The sequence below is a fragment of the Camelus bactrianus genome, chromosome 5, assembly GCF_048773025.1.
Source record: "Camelus bactrianus isolate YW-2024 breed Bactrian camel chromosome 5, ASM4877302v1, whole genome shotgun sequence".
In the NCBI taxonomy this organism is placed as follows: domain Eukaryota; kingdom Metazoa; phylum Chordata; class Mammalia; order Artiodactyla; family Camelidae; genus Camelus; species Camelus bactrianus.
In genome coordinates, this window is record NC_133543.1 from 23,238,767 (window position 1) to 23,265,220 (window position 26,454).

A 26,454-nucleotide genomic window follows, 5' to 3' on the forward strand; every position below is an offset into this window, starting at 1 on the left:
AAAGATGATGTAAGAGATTCTTATTAGGGATCTTGGTCTCCATTTGCTTATTCTTTCACTGGGCACCCATTTGTGACCTGGCCTTGTACTGGGCACTCAGCACACAAAGACACGTTAGAAAGAGCCCTGCCATCTTTCCAGAGATGCTTTCTATATAATGGGTGATTCACACAGGCAATCACACAGCTTGGTAAGCGTGAGGATGTAGACATGCAATCTTCACTCACTCTTTCAACAAATATTCTGGCCTGACTTTAGGAAGTCAGATACTGTATTAGGTACCAGTGAACCAAATCCAGTCCTTGTCTTTAAATAGGTACCAGTGAACCAAATCCAGTCCTTGTCTTTAAATTGTCTGTAAGATGTATTCAGACAGTAAATACCCAATTACAAAATGGTGAGATAGGGCTATGGTAGGTCAAGTGCATGGAAACATCTAGCAAGGGCCCCCAACTCAGATGTGAGGGTCCAAGGAAATTCTCTGAGGAGATGGGCCACCCAAGAGAAGAGCTAAAAATGGATCTGCATCAGTCAGGTGAAAGAGGTGGGTGTGGGGGTACAGGATGTAGGCTGAGGGAGCTGCAGGTCAGGGGACTTAGAAACCAGCAAGGACATACACACTGTAATGATTTAAAGACTAGGGTTGGCTTTTGGCTTTTGGCTTGAAAGGGGCCAAGATGCAGTCTTCTTCAGTCGTTCCAAATCTGGGTTCATCCAACACCAGCCACCTCCATCATGCTGCCTAAGTTCAACCCCAGTGAGATTAAAGCCATATACCTGAGATACACTGCTGGGGAAGTTGGTGCCACACCTGCCTTGGCCCCCCAAATTGGCTCCCTGGGTCTGTTTCCAAAAAGGCTGGTGATGACATAGCCAAGGCCACCGGTGGTTGGAAGGGTCTCAGGATTACAGTGAGACTGATCATTCAGAACAGACAGGCCCAGACTGACATGGTACCTTCTGCCTCTGCTCTGATCATCAAAGCCCTCAAGGAACCACCAAGAGACAGAGAGAAGCAGAAAAATATTAAGCACAGGGGAAACATCACATTTGATGAGGCTGTCAACATGGCCTGATAGATGCAGCACTGATCCTTAGCTAGAGAACTCTCTGGAACCATTAAAGAAATCCCGGGACTGCCCAGGCTGTGGGTTGCACTGTTGATGGCCACCACTCTCATGATGTCATGGATAACATCAACGGTGGCGTGGTGGAATGCCCAGCTAGTTAAGAATTACAAAGAAAAATGATTTAATAAAGGGTTATTTGACAAACAAACAAACAAATAAAATAAACAAACAAACCCATAAAGACTAAAGTCGGCATTACTATAGTGTTCACCCCAAAGGGGTTTTGTGGAGCAAAAGGAATATTAGAACATTAGAAGAAATATTAGAACCCTGCAGTATGGAGTTTGGAAAAGTTTATCCTAACCTTGCAAATGAACCCAATAAATAAGTAGTGATGTTTTTCACAGAAATCCAGGTGCCATTCTGGAGGAGGAAACTCCAAAACTATAATACAGATTTACATCATATACAGGGAAATACAGGTCAGTTCATCAAAGAGGTCACCAGGAAGGTGTCAGGAGAAAACAGACCAAAGAAACTACAGTTCCTTGGCCTCAAAGATAGACCCAGGGAGATAGGATCGAAGTTTTAAATCATACGTGAAAATGCCAAATGCAGGGTCTGGCTGGTTTCAGTGGACAGAAATATTTAAAAGGCAAATTTATCTCCTTGGTCTTGAAATAATACAAGAGATTATTCCTACTACTCCCCTTGAATTTTTTTATTGAAGTCTAGTTGATTTATAATGTTATGTTAGTTTCTGGTGTACAGCATAGTGATTCAGATATATATATATATATATATATATTCAGTTATATATGTATGTATATTCTTTTTCATTACAGGTTGTTACAAGATATTGAACATAGTTCCCTGTGCTATACAACAGGACCCTGTTGTTTATCTATTTTATATATAGTAGTTTGCATCTGCTAATTCCAAAGTCCTAATTTATCCTCCCTGCCACCACCTTTCCCCTTTGGTAACCATTAGCTTGTTTTCTAAGCCTGTGAGTCTGTTTCTGTTTTGTAAATAAGTTCATTTGTGTCATTTTTCTAGATTCCACATATAAGTGATATCATATGACTCCCCTTGAATTATTAAATGAGATAAATAAAATCCTTAGCAGTGTGTCTGCCAATAGTAAATACTCCCTACATGTTAGCTGCTAGTATTGTTACAGTTATTATCATCCATGAGACACCAGTTAGTAACTTACGTAATGCATTCGTCCAGATGGGAAGAACATTTCTTTTTTTTTTATCATTTTAAAAATATTTAAAAAAATTTTTGTTTTGTTTTTTTTTTTTTTTTGGAGGGAGAGGTTATTAGGTTTGTTTATTTATTTGTTTGTTTATTAGTGGAAGAACTGGGGATTGAACTCAGAACCCTATGCATGCTAAGTACACACTGTACCTCTGAGTTATACCCTCCCTCCATGAAAAGCATGTCTTACTTAAGAACAGACGGCTCAGACGAACACATTAAAGATGACTAAAGGGTTGATGAGGGATCCAGGCTGAGATGTGTGAGGAGCATGCCTGTGGCACCTGCCAGTCTCCATCTCCATGGTGCTGTCCACTTGGGACAGGTGGACGGGCTGGAAGGATTACGTAACGAGCTCAATGTCCTCCACAGACTTTTGTTCACACAAACTCTCTCTGACACTATGAGGAGGGCTCTTTTGTTCACATATAATGGCCGAGGCTAAAGATTCCTTGAAAACCGAATAGCCAAGGCTTGTTGGGGTCAGAACACGTAAGACTAAGTAAAACTTTCACATTGAATCAACGGTGTTGGTTACCATTTGGCTTTGTGGTTAACAAGCAGGAGAGAGACTGCCCTTCAGTAATTTTATCTAAGTTGTGTATATCAATAGAAAATTATCCTATTTTCATCCAAACACCTTCCATTTTCCTCAAGACCCAAACCGTCACACACATAACAAAGATAAATTATCCCCCTACCCAGCACATCATTTTTATGTCTCTTTCCCTCCCTCTATCCCTCAAATGTTCTTTTTCTTTTAATTTTCACATCCATTGCCCATGGGAATATCGTGAAGGAGTAGCTAAATCACCAAGACATGTAAAATCTGATGGACATGGCCAGCAACATTGGCAAGCTGGGGGTAGTCATAAAAATTCTGCTTGGAATTTAATCAAAGTAGATAAAGTTCAATGAACTTTGCCCATTCCAATAAAAGGTAGAAACAAAATTGGTAAGCATAAAGCAAAACTCCAACTAAATGTACAACGTGGTTGCACGGGGTTTTTAAATGTACAGAGGTACCTGTTTACGCCACCTCAGCTCACCCAGCCACGTCGACCGGCTGGCTCTACTGAATAAGAATCACCTATCCCACGCTGGTCCTTCCGTCTCCCGAAACCGATAGTGGGTCCTGCAAGCTTCTCACATCAAAATGAGATTTAGGGTATTAGCCTTGGCTTCTGATCATCTGAGTAAAGACATAGAGTGTATTAGTTTCCTAGGGTGGCAGTAAAAACGTACCACGAATGCATGGCTTAAACAAAAGAAATTTACTTTCTCCCAGTTCTGGAGGCCAGGAGTCTAGACCAAGGTGTGGGCAGGGCTGGTTCCTTCTGAGACTCTGTTACAGGTCTTTCTCCCAGCTTCTAGGGGTTTGCTGACATCACCCACCTCTGCCCTCATCTCCACATGGCATTTGCCTCATTTGTGTCTGTGCTCATTTCTCCTTTTTATAAAGACACCACTTAGATTGGATTAGGGCCCATCCTGATGATCTCATTTTACATTAATTACATGGGTACAGATCCTGTCTCCACCCAGGTCACATTCTGGGTGTTAGCATTTCAACTTAATGATAGAATTAAATAGAGATTCTTTCCAATATTATGAATTGTTGGGAGATACATTAAATTCATGATACATGATTATATCTTCAGCATTATTATCATTCAGCTAAGTCTACGGAACAGCAGTTATAATGGGAAAGGCACAAGCTTGTAGTTAGATGGACTTAGATTGAAATTTAGCTCTGCCGTTGCTCTGAGCTTCCCTCCTGTGTCACCTAGAGAGGAAATCCCTATCACGCAAGAATGATGTGAAGATTTGGTGGGGAAAGCAACCGAGAAAGACCTACTTCCAGAAAGAAATAAGGCCAGAATCTTGCACATTACAGGTCACCAGTAACTATTTACACCCAGCTCGAATAACCCACATCAGGTCAGACCACTCTTCCAATAAAACAAACAAAGCACAACAAAGTCAAACTTCTTTCCTTGTTTCAAAAAGTGAAACCTCTTAAAAATAATTTTAAAAATCTCTCAAGTATCTTTTTTTCTCTCTAAGACTCTGAACACCCTTTCCTCCCAAAATAATAAATTTTTTTGAAAGTTTTTTTTTATTGTTTGTTTACCCAACTCTGTAGAAAGCAATCCAAAATGATCCTTTTTGTCTTTTCATGTTTCAGTCCATCTGATCATTTGATTGTAAGCTCTTCAAATGGAAGAACAGTGTATTCAGTGTATCTGAAAACATTTCCAAAGATAGCCTTCCTGTTAACCACCCTCTCTCTGTAATTCAATGGGAACTGAGTGCAATTATGAAGGATATGTTCATTTCCCAGTCTGTTCCTCCTCACTAACCTTGATGTTCATTGTCTTTTGGGGTATTTTTGTTGCCTCTTGCATCCTTAATGCTCAAAACTTGCTTGCAGAAAAAACACAGATGTATTTTTGAGGATTGCATAATAAAGTCCTCTGGGGTTGCTGGGTATTATCGGGCAGGTTGTAGACAAGCGTGCCCCCACATAACCACTATAAATTTTTATAGTTACTATGCCAATTCTCTAGTAAATGGTTGCAAGTCCTTGTTCCAGTATAAATCTGTACTTTAGGACAGTTTTCTAATTTTTACAGGAAGGGATGCTTTTACTAACTTGCAATGAAGGCAATGCCCCGGCTACCATTGTCCTTGCTGCTGGTAATTATATGTAACTCTCTCTGGAGAGTCTTAGGCAAGGAGAGCTAAACCAAAGGAAGAGAGCTCTGTGCTATTTCTAGCATTAGTTATGTGTGGAGTTGATCTGGGGAGAATCTTCTGAAAAGTCCTATCTCTGGGTCAGCCTGCTGCTCAGCATCAGCTCATGGTGGAAGATTTTACTCAGGAAGGACTCCTGGCTGGGTGGTGATTCTGCCAGCGCCTGGTGTTGCTCATCAGAGAGATGGAGACACTCAGGAAAGAGTTACTTCCAGGCAAATGTTCTCCTCTCTGATTCCTGACCCCTAGGGACTTGACCACCACGTCTTCTTCACTCATATCACAGCTGACTCTTCTGGAAGAGAAACAGACTCATCCAGAAGAGGCTCTCAAGACAGGAAACAACTGATATATTGTAATATTGGGTAGAAATCAGGCATACTGACATGTGGTAGAGACATTTTAATCATCCAAAGGAAAGTTTTTTACTGAATTATCCAAATTGTCTCATACAAAATAGAAATCTGACCAATAAAGCCAGTCAACAGAATCATTCTGAACCATCTTTTTTTCAACATAATGAGCATAAGAAGTGGAAGAAAACATGTCTGTTTTAGACAAATACATACTCTAGTTGGAGAGCATGAAAAATAGCAATGATAAATGTTCAGGAGGGCAAAAGTGTCTGATACATCAATATTAATGTCCTTGGAGAAAAATATATGGAGTGAGTGGGAGGAAAGCCCACTGGATGGAAGTACGTGGGAAGCAGAATGGAGAGACGGAGGCAACCCAAGTTTAACAGTCCCTGCAGCAAAAGAGGGCGGGGCCCGTTGGATGCATGTGACTGGACAAGTTTTGAACAACTGACTCGAAGGCAGCCAATCACAGGAAGCAAAGAGTGTGAGAAAGTGGCTGGAAGTTTATAACAAGGAGTTTGGCAGGGCGCTGGCATCGCAGATAACGGTGTCAAAAGTCACATAAATCAAGATTCCCCCGCAGAGGCCACTTTTCAAAGTGTAACGATGACGAAAAACAAAAATTTGAGGATGGAAGGGCCAAGGAGAAATTAAGAAACAGAGAAAATCAGAGAAGTATCAAGAAAGAGACCACCTCCCAGCTCGCTGAGGGCTTCCCGGATCCCAGGTTCGATTCCTGCCAAACGTGCCTCCTGCTGGAGGGAGCCCTGGAATCTTGCAACCCAACACACTCACTCTTTATCTGACCTAGGCTCAGTGAGTTTCTGCACCTTATAATCACAGCTTTGGAACAAAAGCTACACAAATGCCTGGTGGAGGGAGAGAAAAAGAGGCTGTAAAGAAGTTGGGGCAGTTCAAGGGGAGGGGTCTTTGGGGGAGGAAGAGAGAATCAGGTTAGGGAGGGCTCGAGGCTCACAGATAAAGAATGACTCATTGACCCTGAGATTAAGACCAGCCGTCTTTACAGAGCCAGGGCGGTGCGGGCAGTACCAGCAGGGAGAGAAAAGCTCTCATATGATTCTGTCCATATTGATAGGCAAGAATCCAAATATGGAGAAGCCCACTTCAGGAATTTTTTTCAGTGTTTTATATGAGGTTCTAATTTTTCCCCCTAATGTTTCCACTGAAGCTAAATCCCCTTCAGTGAGAACACTTTTTGCAGATTATTAAAAGAGACAGTGTGAAACCTTCAATAATATTTAGAAATATATGTAGGAGGACTAACTTGATTCATTCATCACATTTTCAAGTAACTGGTGTGGGCTCCATTTCTGACCACATAGCATAGTACAGATAGACTTTTGTATCTCAAAATTAATGAAAAAAGGGGGGACTTGGAGGTCTCAGTAGTTCTCCCAATTTAAATATGCTTAAGTAACTGTGAAAACTGGTCAGTTTACACATAAAGTCATGCCAAGTTAAAACAGAAAAGTTCCATTGATACTGACCACATTTTTGGCTCCTATTGAATTGCTACATAAATATATAAAGCAGGTCTGTAATACTATATGTCTGCAAAAACATATTTTTGGCAAACAAAAGTTTTTCCATTTTTAATCTCAATCTTCCTTACCCAGTATACTTAAATTATTTTTAAATTCCTTTGGGTGCTAAGTATCTTCTCTGCCCTCGACCCCCTCCCTTCTCCCACCCCTTCTCTATCTTAAACTCATTCATCCTTTTCTTTTACAGAATTACATGTAAAACTGTTTGGTATTAATGGAGATTGCAATTTTCAGTCTCTCCAAATCCAGCTTCTAGTTGCCAGGGGAGCAACACCTGAAGCTCAGTGTCTTCGCCAAGAATATTACAGCAGATTGAATTGTGGTCTCCCCAAAAGATATGTCCATATCCTAACCTCTGGAGCTTGTGATTGTGATCTTATTTGGAAAAAAGGTCTTTGAAGATGTATTTGAGCTAAGGATCTCCAGATGACATCATTTTGTATTATCTGGTGGGCCCCACATCCAAGGGCAAGTGTCTTTAGAAGACGCACCAAGAGGACAGGTAGAGAAGGAAGAAGACCACGTGAAGATGGAAACAGAGATCTGAGTGATGCAGCCACAAGCCAGGCAGTGGAAGAGGCAAGGAAAGGCTCTCCCTCAGAGCCTTCAGAGGGAGCGCTGCTCAACTTGACTTGGATGTCTGGCCTCCGGGAAGGAGAGAGGACATTTTCTGTTGTTTCGAGCCACCAAGTAGATGGTAATATGTTACAATGATTAAATGGTACCCATTTATTTTTTAATTTGCTTTTCATTAAAGTTGTGCTTTCTGTATACAATGCTGATTTTTTTAACCAATATAATCTCTAACATGATTAAAAATAAGTATATTGTAATGAAGCATTAGTAATAAAGTTATGTGTACTCAACCTTCTGATGGTACAGAAGGCAGATCCATCTAGAAAGTTCTCATGAGAAGGAGGTCATCCAGAGGTGGGGAGGAGATGAGAAAGGAGCTTAGATGGGAAGTAAGGACTTGGTTTGAGATGGTGGATTTGGAAACTGATGGAAAAACTAATTTCCCTTTAGGTCATAGAGGTAGGGCAGGTTACAAGGTAAGAGAGGAGCTGGAGGTCACCTAGGGACAAAAATTTAATAGCAATGCAAAATATAAGATAAAGCTCTTTGGTGGCAATACATCTTTATTTACTCACCTGGCCACATTTCCCTAAGAATGTCTAGTGAAATTCAGGAAACAGAAAGCTTATTATAGTTGTGGAAGTAATTGACCAGAGTTCAAGTTTTAGGTCCCAACAGAGAAAGATTTCCAAACCCAAAGTGGCACACTACTGATCTTTGAACAGCTTTGAGAGAAGAAATCGTCCCACAGAAACCATGTAGCAAAATAATTTGCTGATTATGCTTCAGACAGCTAAGAAAGTCCAAGGTCATTTCCAATAAAGTGGGTCTGCAAAAATTCATTTCTAAAACAAATAGTGTAAAACTAAATTCATTAAGATTGAGGCATTCATTTTATAAAGGAAATGATGACTGGATAATTAAAATGCCATGCATCACTATTTAGTGACAATTAGTATTTCCACAGTATTAAAAAAACACAGAAATTGATTTAATTAAATGTACTTTAGCCCAGCACCTTGTAAGAGTAAAGTAAACGGCCTGTGGTGGCTATGTAGGACCGCATAGTGTTGTAAGTTATTTGATGTATGCATTACTAAAAGTATTTAGTCTAGCCACCAATGTTTTATTGAGTTTTTAAAAATCTGCACGTCTAGTATTTAACATAAGACTCTTGGTTCAAAATGACTATACTTCACATTCATGTGAAACATAATAGATTTTTCAGGAAAGTCCCATCTATGGACGTAATTCTAATAACTCTGGGCTGATGTTAGTGTTCACAGTGGATGATGCAAGTAACTGCCGTCTCTGTGGCCCTTCTGGCCACATCCTTTGCAAGATGTTGCGCTACAGAGCATCCCCCTCTGGGCACTTTCCCCTTCGTGCTCCAAGTACTCTTCCACCTCACCTCACCAGCCCCAGTTCCCTTCTGAGCAAAAGGGAACAAAGAGGACCTATGTCATTTCAGTCCATCCTCCTCCCACCTTTCAGAGGGTGCAGAAAGTGAAAACATGTAACTGGTATGTGATGTGTTCATAGTGGGGCTCCCACAGCTGGCCTGCAGCCAGGCCAGAGGGTGTGCATGGAGAGGGGACTTTTCCCCAGCTGGTTCTGAGCCTGTTAACTGCCCTGTGCAGGGCCCCCATCCCATTTCTCTGCACACCCAGACGGCCGGCAGCCTGCTTCCCCAGCTCAGGTACCAAGGCTATCATGCCTCAGTTTCCCTCCCTGTCCCCTGAGGTTTCTGAATTGAATGAATTAAGAGACTAGCCTCGGGTGTTGTCAACATACTTCATTAAATCTACATTTTGGCCATGACTCAGAAGACAATGGACACTGGGCCTCCATATCCTATTTTTTTTAGTGTATTTCCTTTTAATATTTTTTTCTCTACATACTTTTACATAGTTGCATTGTATGTGCAATTTTATGCCCTGTTTAAAAAAAAAAGAAGGGGTGAGGGTATAGCTCAGTGGTAGAGCACATGCTTAGCATGCAGGAAGTCCTGGGTTCAATTCCCAGCACCCCCATTAAATAAATAAATAATATAAATAAATAAATCTAATTATCTCCTCCTAAATAAATAAACAAACAAATAAATAATTTTTTAAAGAGCCCAATAAAAAGCTCCCTATCCTACTGAAATAAAACCCCCAAATTGAGCAATATATTTAAAAAACACAGTAACATGCAAAGCAATATTATGAAGTAAAACTTGCTGTTGTTCTCATTTTAAAAGCAGAAAAACTATACTTCTCTCTGTTTGTATTATGTCAGGGGAAATCTGTCACTTCTTTTTTTGTAAACGACTGCCCTTTTTTCTTGACTTTTGGGATGTTCCTATGTCTTTTCTTTTATTAAATGATGTTAATAGCACATAACCCTCTTGCCTTCCTCTCTTCAGCTCTCCTTTGGACTCCTAGGTTACAGGACTTTCAACTTCTTCTGTCAGTTCTCCACCAGCATGTAAATGACCCATTCAATTATGCAAATTAGCTCATTTAGGGGACCACCCCCAGTTTTCTGTTTCCCACTTCAGTTAGAGTTAAATTCAAACTCTCCAGCATGACCTCCAAGACCAGATACAACCTGACCCCTGCCTATATATATATTTTTTAACTGAAATATAGTTGATTTACAATGTTGTGTTAGTCTCTGGTATATAGCACAATGATATAGTTATATCTATATCTATATCTATATCTATATATCTATATCCTTTTCATATTCTTTCTCATTATAGTTTACCACAAAATACTGAATATAGTTTCCTGTGCTATACAGTAGGACCTTGTTGTTTATCTATTTTATACATAGTAGTTTGTATCTGCTAATCCCAAACTCCTAATTTATCCCTTCCCCTGCCTCATTTTCCTCCCTGGTAACAATACTACTCAGCCATAAAAAAGAATGAAATATTGCCATTTGCAGTAACATGGACGGACCTAGAGATTATCATACTAAGTGCAGTTAGTTAGAGAAAGACAAATACCATATGATATCACTTATATTTGGAATCTTAAAAAATGACACAAAGGAACTTACTTACAAAACAAAAGGACTCAAACACATAGAAAACTAACTTATGGTTATCTGCCTACATTTCTGACCTCATCTTCTACCAATATCCTTGTTTTACTCCAGCTCCACTTACTTCCACGTTTCTCAGTCATGCAAAACTCATTTCTGCCTCAGGGCCTTTGAATTTGCTGGTCTCTTTGCCTGGATTGTACCTCCCCCAGATCTTGGGAGGCCTGGGTCCTTATTATATTAGTATCTTTATTGTCTTAATTCTCATGCAGGTCTTAACTGACCTCCCCATACAAATCACCAATTCCCTCCTGGTCCCACCAGATCTCATACCTTGCTTAATTTTCTTCCTAGCAATCACACCTATCAGGCATTCCTGCACTGCTGCTGTCTCTCTTTTTAGAGGCATAACCCCTAAAAGATACAGCTTGTCTCCCTTCTTTACCACTGTATCCCTAGTGACTACAACAGGACCTAATATGGTAGGTACTCAATACACTCAATACATTGTTGAACTAATGAATGGGGACTGTTTCATAAGATGTGCTTTCTTGGCAAATAGAGTACATAGGTCATCCTTTGATAGTATCCAAACCTCAGAGGGATAATTTACAGTCTATAAAGTCCCTAATTTGAAGATCCACTGCTTTTAAAAAGCACTCTCTACGAACTCCAGCCTATTATCTTTTCCCATTATGTTGGGATCTTATTCAATCACACATGTCATCAATAAATCAACAGCAGCATCTCAAATTAGAAGCAGTACCAAAGTGTTGAGGGAAGAGGGGATTTGGGGCAGTTTCACCTCAGGATTGATACAGATTGTGATTCTCTTATCTCCCAGATGAATGAAGCCAATTTCCTTTCACTTAACTAAGTGGATTTGCACTAAAAGATGGAATCATTTTTGTGGAAACTTTAGCAGTGATTTCTGGAGAAAAGCAAAACAAGAAAAGATATGCCGAAGCAGGATAGTAGGGGACAGGGTTGCTTTGGAGAACTAGATTCAGGGTGAAGGCACTGAACTCCTGTAGGTGAGAAAGGACATGAACTATATAACAAGGAGGAAAGGAAGGGAGGTGGGAGGCCTTTGGAATCAGACCTTCCTGTTTCACAGTTTTGCTCAAGGCCAGGCCTGCCTCGTGATATGGCTCCAATCTGCTTAAAAAAGAAAAGAAAAAAAACTCTCAAAAAAGATGGAAGGAAGAAAGGGAGAGAGGAAAGACTGAGCTGAAAAACAGTTAGAAAAAAGATTTTAATGAGAAAATAAGTTTAATGATTAATTAGGATAATAAAAGATCAAAGTTAGGAATCTCTTTGTGGCAGGAATGCAGATACAGCTTTCCGCTGAGTAAACTCACAGATGTGGGCAGACAGTGAGTACACTGTGGCACTCCCAGAGACACTGACCCAGGCCACCATGTAGCTCCTTAACCTCACAGCAAAGCAGCAAAGTCCACCTCAAGTTCAGCCTGGCCCTGCCTCCCAGGGGATTTGCATGATGTCAATCAAATCCAAACTGTTTTCTCTCTCACTGAGGGTTAGGGGAGGCAGTAGACTTTAGCAATGTTTTTTAACACGATCCAAGCTTTCTGAGAACACAGAAAGTCAGCAAGCACTCCCTCAATGGGAAATGTGGCATTTCTGTGCCCCAAGTTCATACTTGATTCTCTAGCCACGTCTGTTTTGCCAGAGAAGTGAACTCATACAAGAGCATCTGAAAAGTACAGGAGCCAGAGTTCTGTGATGATAAGAAATATTTATCTGCCAGGTATAAAAGATGAAAAAAGGGCTCCAGGAATTTCACCTTAACTTGCAAGGAAAGAGATTCTATTGTTCAGGTGCTGATCAGTGTCAGTTTTCAAGTCTTCTTAGAAACACAAGTGTTTGCTCTCAGGATAACTATATTGTTTTCTTTTAGGGCTTGCCGGTATACCATAAAAACAGAAACCAAACTAACCCTAGGCCCTCCTGTTGGCTGCTTTTAAAACCTTGAGTGATTTCCAGTCCAAACCAGATTTGCCCAGGCTTCCATCTAAGAATAATCCATTTACCACAGCGCTCAAAACAATTTAGCAAGCCTGGGAAGAAGGCTGACACACGGTGGGATGGGGGTCCTGGGGCTGGGTGTGGGTGAATGGGAGAGGATGGGGGAAGAGGCACATTTCCAGCACCCCACCATTTGGAGACATGACCAGACCATTCACTTAACAAGTGGAGCCCAGGGCTTATTTAGAAGAGCCCCGGGCTACAAATGAGGGTCCCTAAGCTCTCAACTGGCTGTTTTGAAATCCACATCACACTGTGACTGTCCTGAGCGAAGATACCAAATAAATGTCATCTCTGAAAATGCAAAACAAAGAAAACATTACAACTAAAATGCAACAATTTCTTAAACTTCAAACCATCTAACAGTGAAAGGTGAAAGTTTAGTGCTAGACTATAAATAAAAATATGTATACTGTACACATTGTTTAAAAAGAGACAGATGGCCCCAAATGGGGTCACTTTTGCTAAACTCACATCACTCAACCAAGACTTAACACCTAACTTAATTACAGTTTCAGCCTCTCCCAGGAGTGGAATCTTAAACCAGTCAATCTGGAATTACCTGGTCAGCACCCGTGAGGCAATCTGCCTGAGAGACTCCTGGTGTCCCCCAAAGGAAGGTGACAAAAAATCCACTCTTTGCTAGTAACTTCCTTGTCCCACCCCCTTCTGCCTATAAAGTCTTCCATTTTGGACAGCTCCTGTGAGCTCCTTTCTGCCTGCTAGAAGGGATGCTACCTGATCTGTGAATCACTGAATAAAGCCAATAAGATCTTTAAAAAATATTACTCAGCTGAATTGTGTTGTTTAACAACATACGCAAGTGACCTTGATTTAAAGTTGGTGTTTAGGGAGGGGAGGAAAAGAGAGGGTCAAGGACAGCCAGCATTAGGACCGGTGAGAATCATCTCACAATCCTGAGGTGCCCTAATGGAAGGGCACCTGGACCAAAGGGAACCCAAGGGCAGATCATAGCTGTCTTTTTGGAGTCACAGATGACATGAGCTAGTCTGCATGACCCATTTTATAAGTCAAAAATCTGGGGGCCCTGAAAAGTTGAGTTTGCCTTGAGTTGTACAGGTCACTGGGGACCTAGGTCTGGCCTGGGTCTGGCCTCCTAGACATTTTCCTTTCTACTTCCCACTGCCGAGTCGGGGAAGAGTATCTGATGGGAGGTGATGACAAAGAGTGGAGTCATAGAACACCTGGTCCCCTAGTGGTGCAGAGCATGGCTGGGCCAACTGTTACTACTCTCACGATGGGTTTTTGGATGGCCCACCTTGCGCATTCTCTCTGTGAGTAGTATGTTGTTGGGCTGCACCCCACAGACCTGCCAGCCCTGTGCTTGCCCAGCCTTGAGCCCCAAGAAAGAGCCCGGAGCCAGCAACAGAGCCAGCAGGGGTTTAATGAAGAGGGGGGTCTTACACGTCTGGAGCGTATCCACCCCCACATGGTGGGCAGAACACGGCAGCAGTCTTCACTTCCAGGGTGGGTGGGTGGGGAGAGGAAAGTTACCAGTTGTAGGGAGAATTCATCCCTTTGATAAACTATCAACATGGGGCCCTCTGATCTACAGATTAGAACACTCACTCGCTGGGGCCGGGGGCAAGTACATGGCTATTTACTGATTAGGCTCTATGATTAAGAGGGAAGGTCAGTTATGTGAGTTGGGTGTAGGTGAGGCAAGGACTGGTGGAACCGGGAATGTACAGAGAGCAAGAGAGCCGCCATCTTGAGTGACCTGATCTTACGTGTGTGTATTTTTTCAACTCTGCCTGAATGTTGTTCCATGGTGAACTGCTCTGTGAGGCAGAAATAATGTCTCCTCTCTGAGACTTAAAGCTCCTCCAGGTCAAGGGCCTGTGCCTTTGATATTTCTGCCTCACTCCCATCCTGCAAATGCACAGAAATTCACACTAACTTGGTAATGCTCAAGGAACTAATGAGATGCTGAAAGGCCTTATCATTTAACTTGGCGGGTGACAGATTGTCCTCTCTGTTCATAATTCCCCCCTCCCACCCACTCCTGCTGGAGGGAGAAGTAAAAAGCACCTCCTCCCACCTTTGACTTTGGGATTTGCCACTGAACGGGCTTTGACCAGTGACGCATGGACAGAGGTCACATGGTGTTAGTTCCAAGCAGAGCCCTTCTGCCTGACCCTCTGTGCTCCTGCCTCCCCTGGGAGAACAGCATGCCCCAAGAGCAAGTAGAGCTGCTCCTTGAGCCTGGGTTCTGGGAAAAGATGTGAGGAGCAGACCATCCTCATCTGGTCCCTGGAGTTAAGCATAGCTAAGCCTGCCAAGGACCCAGCAGAGCCACAGCTGACCCAAGGAGCCACGGATGAGAAACAAATGTTCCTTAATGTAGCCACTGTGTTTCTTTCTGGGTTGTGATCACAGCACAAGTTCATATATGGAATCTCTCTTGAAAGCAAATCCTCCACAGAGCCTAAGTGCCATGAACGGTCCTCAGCCAATGTGGTCACACAAAACACCGAGGTTCCTATTGGTAGATCATGACGTCTGCCCAGGAAGTCTGACCTTGCTACCGGGTTAGAATGAAAGCAAACCTCAGATCAGATGTTCTTACACAAACGTAAACATTTACTAAATAAACACAGACTAGCCAGCAGGCATAAAAATGGTCTCTGAACTAGCAGAGCAAGTTCAAGGACATGCCAGAGGTCCGTCCTTTAATGCTCGTGTCTCCCTGTCATGAAATGTTTTCTACAGGCAGCCACCAAACATGCCAGAGGCAGCAGGCCTTTTAAGAGGCAGAAAGCAACTTTGAGTTTCTGTATCAAGGCCTTGGCAGAGGACATATAGGAGTTAAGATTCAAGTGTCATCCCTAAAGAGTGAGCTACAGGCCTCCTAGGTTCTTCAACCCCGTTTGTGTCTGTGATGAATAAATCAATCAGTCTGTATCTATCAAAAACGAACCCACATATACCAAGTGCATAATACCCTGGACCTCACCAATAAGTCCATTTCTGAAATTTATCAAGCTAATTAAAACAGTGTCTGACATTCACAAAACCTCCAGCAGCTGGCTGAAATGCTTGTAGAAGCTGGCCCTGGAGGACTGTCCACTCCTAGAATGGGGATTTTCAATGAGGGAATCTGCTCGTCCCCTAAGATGAAATTTAAACTAGCCAGCACATACATAAAATCATGCTGGTCTAAAGCATTTTGAACTATATTGCAGACATCATAACATGGAAATTACTATCCCTTCTTCACCTTCCAAAAACATCCAGCCCTCCATACCCAGGGTTAGAGCCTCCCCTGACTGAGATGCGTTCATCATGGAAAGCAGCTCTGGAACTCACACTGAAAGCCAGCACCACAGCAAAACACATGGAATAAAAAGAAGCAACATTAGGAGGAGGAAGCAGCATTAGGAGGCAGCTTTGAAGATGGAAGCCAGGATAACAAGGGTTTGTGGCCCCAAATCAAACAGAGGAAATACCAGGCAAGGAGTCATCCAGCACAGCCTTGATGTCAGAGAGCAGAGGATGCTGACATTGTGCTAACACTGAACTCAACAGAATGTTCCTTGTACTCCTCCTGTTGGGTAGCCAACAGAGGTCCCGGGGTATCTCATCGCACCTGTAATGTCCTGACACACCGTGACAAACAAAATACTGAGATCACAGTAACTCTCCAAGTGCTCAAGCACATTTCCTACTCAAACAGTCTTGTAGAAACCATTCATTCCCTGACACTGACTGTGTGCCCTCCTGGCCAGCCAGAGACTCAAGTTCAGACAAGTCATAAACTTTGTCATGGAGAAGCTTTCAGAGCTGGGCAGGGGTTCTTCATCTGGGGTGAGTGGCTAGGATCCATGCGTGGGATTCAATGGTCTGCAAATACTCCAAAAAGCAAGGCTCTGTGGGTGTAGGTGTGTGTACTGTCCTAGGAAAGAGTCTACATTGGTCATCAGATTCATAAAGGAGCTCTTGACCCAAAAAAGATGGGAAAGTGAATGTCCATGGGGAAACCTGCGAGAGACGACTGTAGAATAAATGCATTTACTCAGGCTTTGCAATGGAAGATCAAACTATAGACTGCATAAAAAATAGGCTTTTTATCAAAATGACCAAAAAACCCTTAGACATAATAACTGGAATAAGGTAAGAGCTTATTTATGAAATGTCCTCTTAGCAGAACTAATGACTAACAAAAATAGTACTAGACAATGAAGGAAACTCCATCTTCTTCATTATAAAAGCCAATCACAGACGCAGTAAAGCAAGGACTCAAGGTTGCTTTGGAACGTGACTGTGTGCACAGGGTGATAGTAACTCCAAAGGGTCATTTGAATCCCCTTTTGCCTCTTCGTGTCAAGCAGGAAGTCGAATGGGGAGAATTTAGACCCAGGACTTGACTATCTACTGCTCCTTGCTGGCTCAGCTGGCCCAGAGTATACAACAAAGTTAAGATAATCAATGCACAGGTAACAGGGACATTTCCCCTTTGAACTGTTCAAGCCTGTGCAGCAAAAAGTTCAGCTGATACCAATGAAATTCGTGGCCCAAGAAGTTATGCACCATCCATTGTGTGGTTTTCATAATTCCTGCCACATCTGCATATATCCCAGTTTGAGAAGCACAAATTTAATCTCTCTGAGGTTGTTAAATGGGAACTAAATCAAAAGGTTCCCTGGAAGATGAAGTGCTATTTGTTGGCTAAATCAAGTAACGTAGTCATTCTGTTGGGCCCCTAGCATGTACGCAATGCAGGTTAAGCTCTCCCTCCATCCCAATCTTCCATTTAGGTGTGTGCGAAGTTATGGTCCCTAACTCTGAGGTGTAGCAACAGCTTCACTGGGAACTTGTGAGAAATGCAAATTCTCAGGCCCTCCCCAGACTTACAGAATCCGAAACTCCAGGGGTGGAGCCCCACGAGAGTATGTTACCAAGCCCTCCATGCAATTCTGGTGCTTCATTGAAGAGCTGCTGATGTAGGTAAGTGAATTACAATCATGGTTCTGCATTAAGATCCTTGCATGCTTTTAACAGTTACTTATATTCAAATCTACCCTAGACTAAATCAGAACCCTGGGCATTGAGAGTTATTAAAAGTCCCCCAGGGATTTAGGGGGGACCTGATTTATTTTATAGCCAAGGGAAGTCCTCTCCTCTCCCCTTCTGTGACAGGGGAGTCTGTGACAGGTACTTGAAATTCCATCAATATCAAGTCCTCCCCTCTGCCCACAGACCTGCCACCACCACTTACTAGCTGCGGGATGTTGAGAAACTCTCCTACACTTCTCTTAGCCTCAGTTTCTTCACCTATGAAATAAAGATGGTAATAATCTCTACTATATATTTCTATTTTCAGATGTGAAAACGGAAGTCCAAGGTCTTTGTCAGTTGCTGTGTCAGTAGCAGGAAGACCAGGACCATCCTGTGCCGTGTCCTCTCTGCTGGAGAGCCATGTGTATGGGTGAGGGGAGGAGAAACACCTGGGGTCATGGAGAGGGCTTTGGTAAACCTTAAGCATGGATGTGCTCAAGGATGGAGCTTGTCACCTCTCGTTACCATGGGGGCCAGCGGAGGGGCGGGCAGCACTGGTTAGGACCCTCGGAGACAGATCTTACAGTCAACATTGAGCACAGGGCATACAGAGTGAGGGGTGGTACAAAACAGAACAAGGAGAAGATCTCTGTGCACTCTGATCTGGTTGAGGAGGATGGGGTGGACCCAGAGACAATGTTGCCCATTTCTCCTTCTCAAATCTCTTTTTCTCGCTTGGCAAGGAAGACACAAGCCCAAGGATCCACGAGCTCAACAGCGTGGGAGCCCCAAAATGCAGTTGTTAACTCCAGGAAAACTCGACTTTGGGTTTATTGAGTCCACTCTCTTGGCCCTCCCCTCTTCCTCTGCTTCTTTTCCATGATACACACACACTTCAGAGTCACTATCTCTGCAAGGTGAGAAATCTTACCATCATCACGGATGGCGCTTCAAACTAACCTTCCCTGCACCTGCCTCCAACTTGTTCACACTCAACAGCAGGGGATAAAGCAATGGGGAGAGGGCAGCTGGCTCTGGATTGGGACCCATCACTGGTCAGCATGGTCACTGCGTGCTGGTGCAGGCACTCGGCTCTGCCACCTGTTTTCTTCCCCGGCACTTTCTTCCCCATTCGGAACCCCTTATTCTGACCTTGCCCTTGTTACACAGAAACCTCAGGTCTCTCAATAAAGCATTTCTTCCCCAGTCATGCCTCTTCCCACCTTCTGCTATGATGAGAAGGAACAACTGCCTGGTGGCATGAGAACCATTCCCACACTTGGGTTGAAAAAAGCAGCCAGGTCAGTGTGAAAACGATCAACAAACACTCAGTGAAGACTCTCACTTTTTCCTCACTTAACAAACAGAAGGAAATCTAGGCACATTATTTCTATCCTCAACACTCTAAGACTTTACTGGCATTTCCCCCCCAATATCATGGGGGTCTTATAGCCATTTACAGTAGAAAACTGACTTTTTATGACAGCTGTTAGAAAAGCAAAACAATTCCATAGTTGTAATCCCCAAACTATGGCTCATTCCATTTAATAAAATATTTGAGATTTCCCAATTCCAGCACAAACAAATACTTGGGACACCCACCATGTTGAAGTGTTTGCCTTCAGTGGGGCGGGAGAGAGAAAAAGAAGGTGGGAAGGAATCTGAAGAAAGCAAATGTTAGAAGCCTGTGAGACCAGAAGGCATGTCCGAGGCCAGAGCCTGCAGGGACAGGCCTGTCTGAAGGACACATGCAGAGCTGAGCGAGTTTCAGTGGAAGCTGAGGCCAGCATGTGGTGATGTAGAGAGAGGGAGCAGGTGTTAGAGCACAGCCCATGCTGGGCACACACTAACAGGCAGGAGGAGAGTGGAAAAGCATTGAGGAGGAAAGAGCAAGGAGAAGTCCATTTTCTAGCTTCAGTGATGAGAACCTGGAGGCATAGGCTGGTGCTCTGAGCTAAGCAAGATTGTAATACACAGAGGTTGCAAGTAGGAGGTGTAGGAAGATGGGCTAACTCCATCTTTCAACTGTAATTTGGTTGATCTGTACAGAGTTTAAGAAGAATGAGCCAGTAGGTCAGCGTATTGTATCAATGTCAATTTCCTGGCCATGATCTACTATAGGATGAAAGATGTTACCATTCGGGGAAATAAGAAAGGTGTATGGGATTTCTCTGTTCTCTCTCTTGCAACTGCATGCAAATCTAAAATTACCTAAACCAAAAAGTTTTAGAAAATGAGCTAACCTTGATAAATCAGAAGACTTCATATAAAAATTTTATTCTCCAGCTGCTCTTGAAAAATGGGAAGATCTGGCAACCCCGGGGTCATACCACATTCCCATAGCAATGTGTTATTCCATCACACAATCGAAGGAGCAGAGTAGCATCTGATTCCTCGAGACAAACAGCAAAATCTTCATTTTGCCCCATTCTCCACCCCGACTGCTTCGCCTATTTATGTTACTTGTCTGGTCCTTCTGGACACTAGATTTCTCACCCTCTTCTGTAAAGAGTTGAAGGCGAGGTCGCCCAAGAGGTCATCTGAGTTTGCACAATTTGTCTGGAGTTTAACATTGCATCATAAATGACAAAACAAGGACACCTCACTATCTCAGTCCCCTTGGGGTTGCGCACATAATAGGTACCATTATAGTATTCTTCCATAGTCACAGAACCACTTAGGATGGGTTCCAAGAAAAATCAATGACATACTAAATGTCGGGCTATTGCAATTGCTGTCATAACTCAGGAGCCATATAAAATACAGTGAGTTCTTAAAAGTCACAGATGCTCTGAAATTATTTATGAAACAGGAATTAGGTTAAGGCCTAATTTGCCAAAGTTGAAAATCTCTAGGTCCAGGATTTCATTGGAACTCTCACAGACGCACACTCAATGATTCAAAGACAGGGTGTCATTCCTAATGGGATCTGCCTTTTGGTTTTCTGAGATTAAAGCATTTTCCATATTAGAAATCTGACCCCTTTGATTTCCACATGGCAAGTTGCTCAAGTGGAAGCATTTACCTCAAGGGCAATGCAATGTTCCCATTTTCACTAAGCAGCAAAGGGCAAAAAAGCCAATGGGGTAAAGACAGGGAGGATGAATTGAGGTCATTCGTTCTTGCTGCACCAAAAAGAGCATGAAATTGACTCACATATTTAGCTCCATCTTTGCATTTATTAAAAGATACTTCATACGATCCGTAGTCTGCTCAATATATGGTCCATCTCTTCTACTACCATCTCCTCACAGTATAACATAATGGTCAGAGGTTGTAGCTCTTCCTGTTTGTAGGTCATTCTAAGAGTGATACTTTCCCACAGTCTTAGCCAAGAAAATCAGATTTTCCTCATAAGAAGTCTGCCAGGGTGGAGTATTAAAGCACACAAACTATAAAGCGGGGGAAAAGCATGATGCTTCTACATATTCTTTAATATATGAGTTAACTTCTCAAAAGAGTTAAACTGCATTTAAAATTCAGGGGCAGATGTAGGTCCTGGCTAATGGTCTGTCACGTGGCCTCTTGTGTCAAGAATTCACTGCTAGGATTCTCTCATTCTTCCCTGGTGTTGAACTTTGACCCCCAATATGCTCCCTTTATGCTTAGCTGTTTTCCAAATTGGTAAATACACAGACCACGCTGCTTCTGTCTATTACGTCTTCAGATGTATTCAGTCTGGTTACACAGGTTAATTCCACCCAATTATCCCACCCAACTGATGCTGCCTCAGTTCCTGCTGGTAAAACGGGTTATTAGCAATGCCATTTGCACTGTGTCACAGCCGAAGAGACTGCATACCTGGAATTCCTTGCACAACGCTCAGAGTCTGTGATTTGGCTGTCACTTGCGGCTCCTGATGGGACCACAGTTTGTGCATTTGGAAAACTAAGTTGCAAACACAAGGTGCTCACTCTTTTGGATTGAAAGGAACATCTAGGACACCCAAACTAAGCCATTTCATCTGAAATGTAACACTGGTTTGTGCTGTGTGGGGCATCAGCTGGACCCTGCCAGAAGGCATCTGGGGAGGCCGTGAGTCCCCTCCAAGTTCTCTGCTGCACGTGTGTGACGGCCAGCTGGCAGGGCAGCTGCAGGCCCAGCTCACTCTGGGAGCCAGCTGACCATCGCTCCCACAGACAATGCACTGAAAGGTCAAAGGGGCTCTGGCTCTTACTTTGAACAAGTGTGTTTGGTCACCAGGGGTTCCTCTGACCATTGGGCAGCAAGCAGACCATGCAAATAATGTTCAGTTTCCTTAATTAAGGTAAACTTCAAAACTCAAACCACAGTGCTACCCCCAAATAGTATTGGAGATATTGGTATTTCTTTTTTTTCCCCTTTGGTTTGTCATTTATACCCTTTATTTTTATTTATATTTATTTATATATTCATTCATTCATTCAAGTCGATTTACAATGCTGCGTTAGTTTCTGGTGTACAGTATAGTATTTCTCATTCAGATATTTTGTTGCAACCACACATCCCCTCTCTGTATAAAAGTCTCTCCTTTTAAGACTTTTTGGGGAAAAAAGAATGATTTATTCTTTTCATTTTTGAAATGACACACTTATTCTGAATGGATTTATAGTTACAGACAGAAGTACAGATAGCAATCAAATATGGTTTTGATTGCCAGAGATGAGTTAATCTGAGCCAAAGTACAACATCATTGATTGTAAGCAACTTGGTTTGATTTTCAGAGTGAGTCAAACCAACAGTCCTATGAGTAAAATATTTCTACTTTCTATTTAGTGCCAGTTCTCTGCTACTAAGTGATCTCAGATTTCTGTTCAGCCTGGATAAAGCTCAGGCCTCCCCTCCCTCTTTGGGATATGGCAGGTTATCACACATCGAACAGATATGTCAAGAACACCCTTCTCTGTACCCAAGCTGTGCAGAGCATTGGGGTCTTGCGGAAGACAAGACAGATGCAGTCCCTTCTTTCAGAGAATGAAGTGAGTGGGAATTTTGTTCTAGTCATCCTTTCCTAGCAAACACACGTTCTGTTTTCCAAATACAAGGTTTGGGGAATTTTCCACACAGGCTCAGTAGAGAATCCCTTTAGATTTGCTTTTTCAGAGATCACCTATCAAACTACAGAGAAAAAACATATATTCTAGAACAACTTTTTCATATTTGCAAAAAGCCTCAGGATTTCCAAGGATGTGGTGCCTTTAGAAGACAAAAGAAGCCGTCCTCTTGATGAAAAGGATCACAGCAAACAGAAAGCACAGGCTTCTTGAAAACAACCGACTACATCTGAAAGATTGCCCCCGACCCCTCCTGTTAAACAGGAGTTGCAGGGAAGGAACAAATATCCAACTTGGCATTGAACATAATCCGCTCTGGCATTATCCAAAATAGTTTGGTGTCATATGGAAATGACTCCATCCTATAGGATTTTTACAGGCTGTTTTTCTATTTTTATCACTCAGTCGGATTTCAACTCAGTCCAGATTCATCATTCTAAGCTTTGTGTAAGAAACATCTCATGCCCTGGACCAAATGAGTATATCCTGGAGAAAACTCCAGCTCCAAAACAACATGCAACTTCTCAAGTTTAAGAAAAAGAGGCCTCCAAGGGCAACATCTTTTTCTTTTACAAAACCCCTCTCCCTGCCAAACATTTGGTTTTGCATGCATCTAAGGGTGGGGCAGTGCTTCGAATGAGAGTGAGAAATACAAGTTTCAATAAAAGAGTTGCCAGATACCCCGCTTTAAAAATGTTGCTTCAAATGAAAAACACTTTTCTTCTTACCCTTTTACGTGAATAATGGAAATAGCTTTCTTTTTGCCCCAGAGAGTGTATTTTAAAATAAAAAGAATGTACTGTTTTGTTTTTTGTTTCTATTAAGGACCACATTCTCCTCCATCTGACTCATCTGGTTTTTCCAATTTATTGGCCCCGACAGTTGGCACTTTGCTCCGATCAGCCCCAGAGGATCCAGAAGGGTCAGCTCTCCCAGCATCTCATGATTTGTGACAACCCCAAACAGCGATTTCCCATTAACCCCCGACTGCCTTTCCCCCGGAAGGCATGCACTTCTGTCCCACAAGGTGAACCTGCAAACGTCACAGCGTGTAATCAACCTCCAACTCCCTTTCCCAGGTTGATTTCGTGAGCTCAGGAAGTCAGTCTGCCAACCAGCCGGCCAACAGCTTGAATGGTGGCAGGTGTCTTGCCCAGCTGAGAGCTAGCGCTGTAGCCACAATGTGGGAAAAATGCTAATCCGAGGGGTGGGGATAGGAGCCCCAGGCTTTGTGACCTCTCATCTGAGAGGCCTCAGTGTCCTTTTTACAAGATGGAGCTATTGTCCTCCTGGGCCTCTAACGGGAGGATTCAGAGGAGACCCACAATGGAGATCAAAGGATGCAAAACAGGACCTGGGAGCAAAGGCCAAATGGCCCCTGTATTATTTCGCCCGGGGAAGAGAAGCTGGAGGTGGAGTGGGTTGATGGTAGAGGGGCTATTATGTCCTCAGTATGGCCAGCTGTTCAGCATTCTGAGTGAGAAGAGGAGGAGGAGGAAAGAATGACTGGATACAACACTGTGAGAAATTTGTTTGCAGTTTCAAACAGTGAGGACTGTTAAACACTACTCCTGGTGATGGAGAAAACCACTTCCAGTTTTAAAACTAAGATTTTTCAGTCAAGAGTTGTTTTTGTTTTGTTTTTGCTTTTTAATGGAGGTACTGAGAAGCGAACCCAGGACTTTGTGCATCCTAAGCATGCGCTCTACCACTGAGCTACACCATCTTCCTTTTCCAGTTTTATTGGGACATACCTGACATACAGCACTGTATACTTATTTTGGGGGGTGGAATACTTATTTTTATAAGTATGCTTACTTATTTTGGGGGGGGGGAGTGGAAGGTAATTAGATTTTATTTATTTTTTAAATGGAGGTACTGGGGATTGAACCCAAGACCTTGTGCATGCTAGGCATGCATTCTACCACTGAACTATACCCACCCACACCCTACCCTTTAGTTGAGAGTTTTATAGGCGAACTTGTCTGGACACAGGGAATAGAGAGGAAGAATGGGCTGAGCCCCCTTCACTTAACCATGTGCCACACAGGATTGGGGCCATCACCTGCTGCCCCTTCTGACTGACGTCTTCTCATAAGATAGTAGTAGAAGCTGCCATACAGGACAGCTTTGGATTTGCTTTAATGATCTGTTTAGCTGAGAAGGGAATTGTCACTGTGGCCAAGTGACTGACAAAGACCTTGGGTGACAGGCATCCTGATTTCAATTCTGCTGCTAACTGACTCCGAGCCTTCGAACAAGCACGGATCTTCAGTTTCCTTAACTGTCTGTCCCATGGGGACAACTGCTCTGTTCTACCTTGTAGGACTGCTTGAAGGAACAAATTAGAAAGGGACCAAAAAGCACACTCAACCCACACATGTAGTAATTGGACTGTTCGGACCTCAGGGCTGCTCTCAAATACTAAAACACGTGGCTCTCTCAGCATTGTTTTAATGAGTTCTTTACACACCAGCCTCTGTGCAAGAAGGACCATGGAGAACTCAAGAGCACAGCCAAGCTGGTGTCCAGGCTGCTGTTTCCTTCTTGTCTTTCCGGGGCTGCAGCCCAACATCAGGCACAGCTGGGCGGCATGGACCAGTGTGAGGTAAACACACAGGGCATTGTTACCGGGGCTGCAGTCTCTGCGTGTTTGGGCATTTCAACTGGGAACACTTCACCATGAAAACCTCAAACATCAGAACTAAAGAACTCCCATTGCCCTTGGAACTTGGAAGAGGTGTGTTTTAAATAAGCACAAAATTGACAAATAAATAAATGTAAGTGTTTGAGCATAGCAATAAAGTGATAGAAAGTTTTACCCCTAGAGTGAGTTCAGGCTGAGGACATACACAGGCACAATGGAAAAAAAAAAAAAAGAAAGATCCTCCACCTGGAATTCTAGCTATGGAGGAAATGTCCTTCCAAAATGAAGGTAAACTAAAGGAGCTTTTTAGCCAAAAGCTGAGAGACTTTGTCCCAGGCAGATCTACGCTAAGAGAGATGTGAAGGAGGCTGTTTAGAGCATCCCTGCCTTTTAGGTTTGTCATCAGTTGGACATTGTTTCTGTTGGAGCAGGCAAATAGCTAGAGGAAGGGGGACGCAGTCCAAGTGGCAGAAATTGGGCAGAAAGGAGAGACACAGGCCAAATGCAGGAAACCATACATCATATAAGCACCAGGGGTCCCCGGGCAGAGAAAGAAAAGCAGGAACCTCTAGGCTGATAAGTGGTCACACCTTTTGGGGTGATGAGAGGCCTGGAGGCTGACAAAGAAAGGTGGGAAAAGGCAGGATTCTCCAGTGTCCGAATGTAACCTTTTGCTCATTGTGTCCTCATTTCAATAAAACTAGCCTTGCAGGTTAGAAGTACCCATCATGCACTGACGCCATGACACTTCCCATCCAGACCAAATAAGGACAAAAATCCCTCCTCCCTTAGGGAAGGTGGAGCTGGGATGATAATCAGGGAATACGACCCCAAACCCTTCCCTCCCCAATAAATACTCTGTCTATTCATTTTTACACCCTGTGTAACCAACTTGCCAAAGAAACTCAGGGCAGCCGCTCACCTGAGCCTGCCCGCCCTCCCCTTGACAGTGTGCTATTTATCCCTTAATAAATCCTCACTTAAGCTCTCTGTCTCAACTCTGAATTCTTTCTGGGATGGGAAAAGAACCTGGACACCAGTTATATCTACTGGCAACACTTCAATCCATCACATAGGCCA

General features: G+C 43.0%; 1 protein-coding gene and 1 pseudogene across 8 annotated transcripts in view; one reads left to right on the plus strand and one right to left on the minus strand.

The window, feature by feature from the left end:
- Positions 1-26,454, minus strand: part of NCKAP5 (NCK associated protein 5) — a 918,990-nt gene that overhangs the window by 672,343 nt on the left and 220,193 nt on the right. The window lies entirely within an intron of this gene.
- Positions 408-6,280, plus strand: LOC141577694 (large ribosomal subunit protein uL11 pseudogene; annotated as a pseudogene).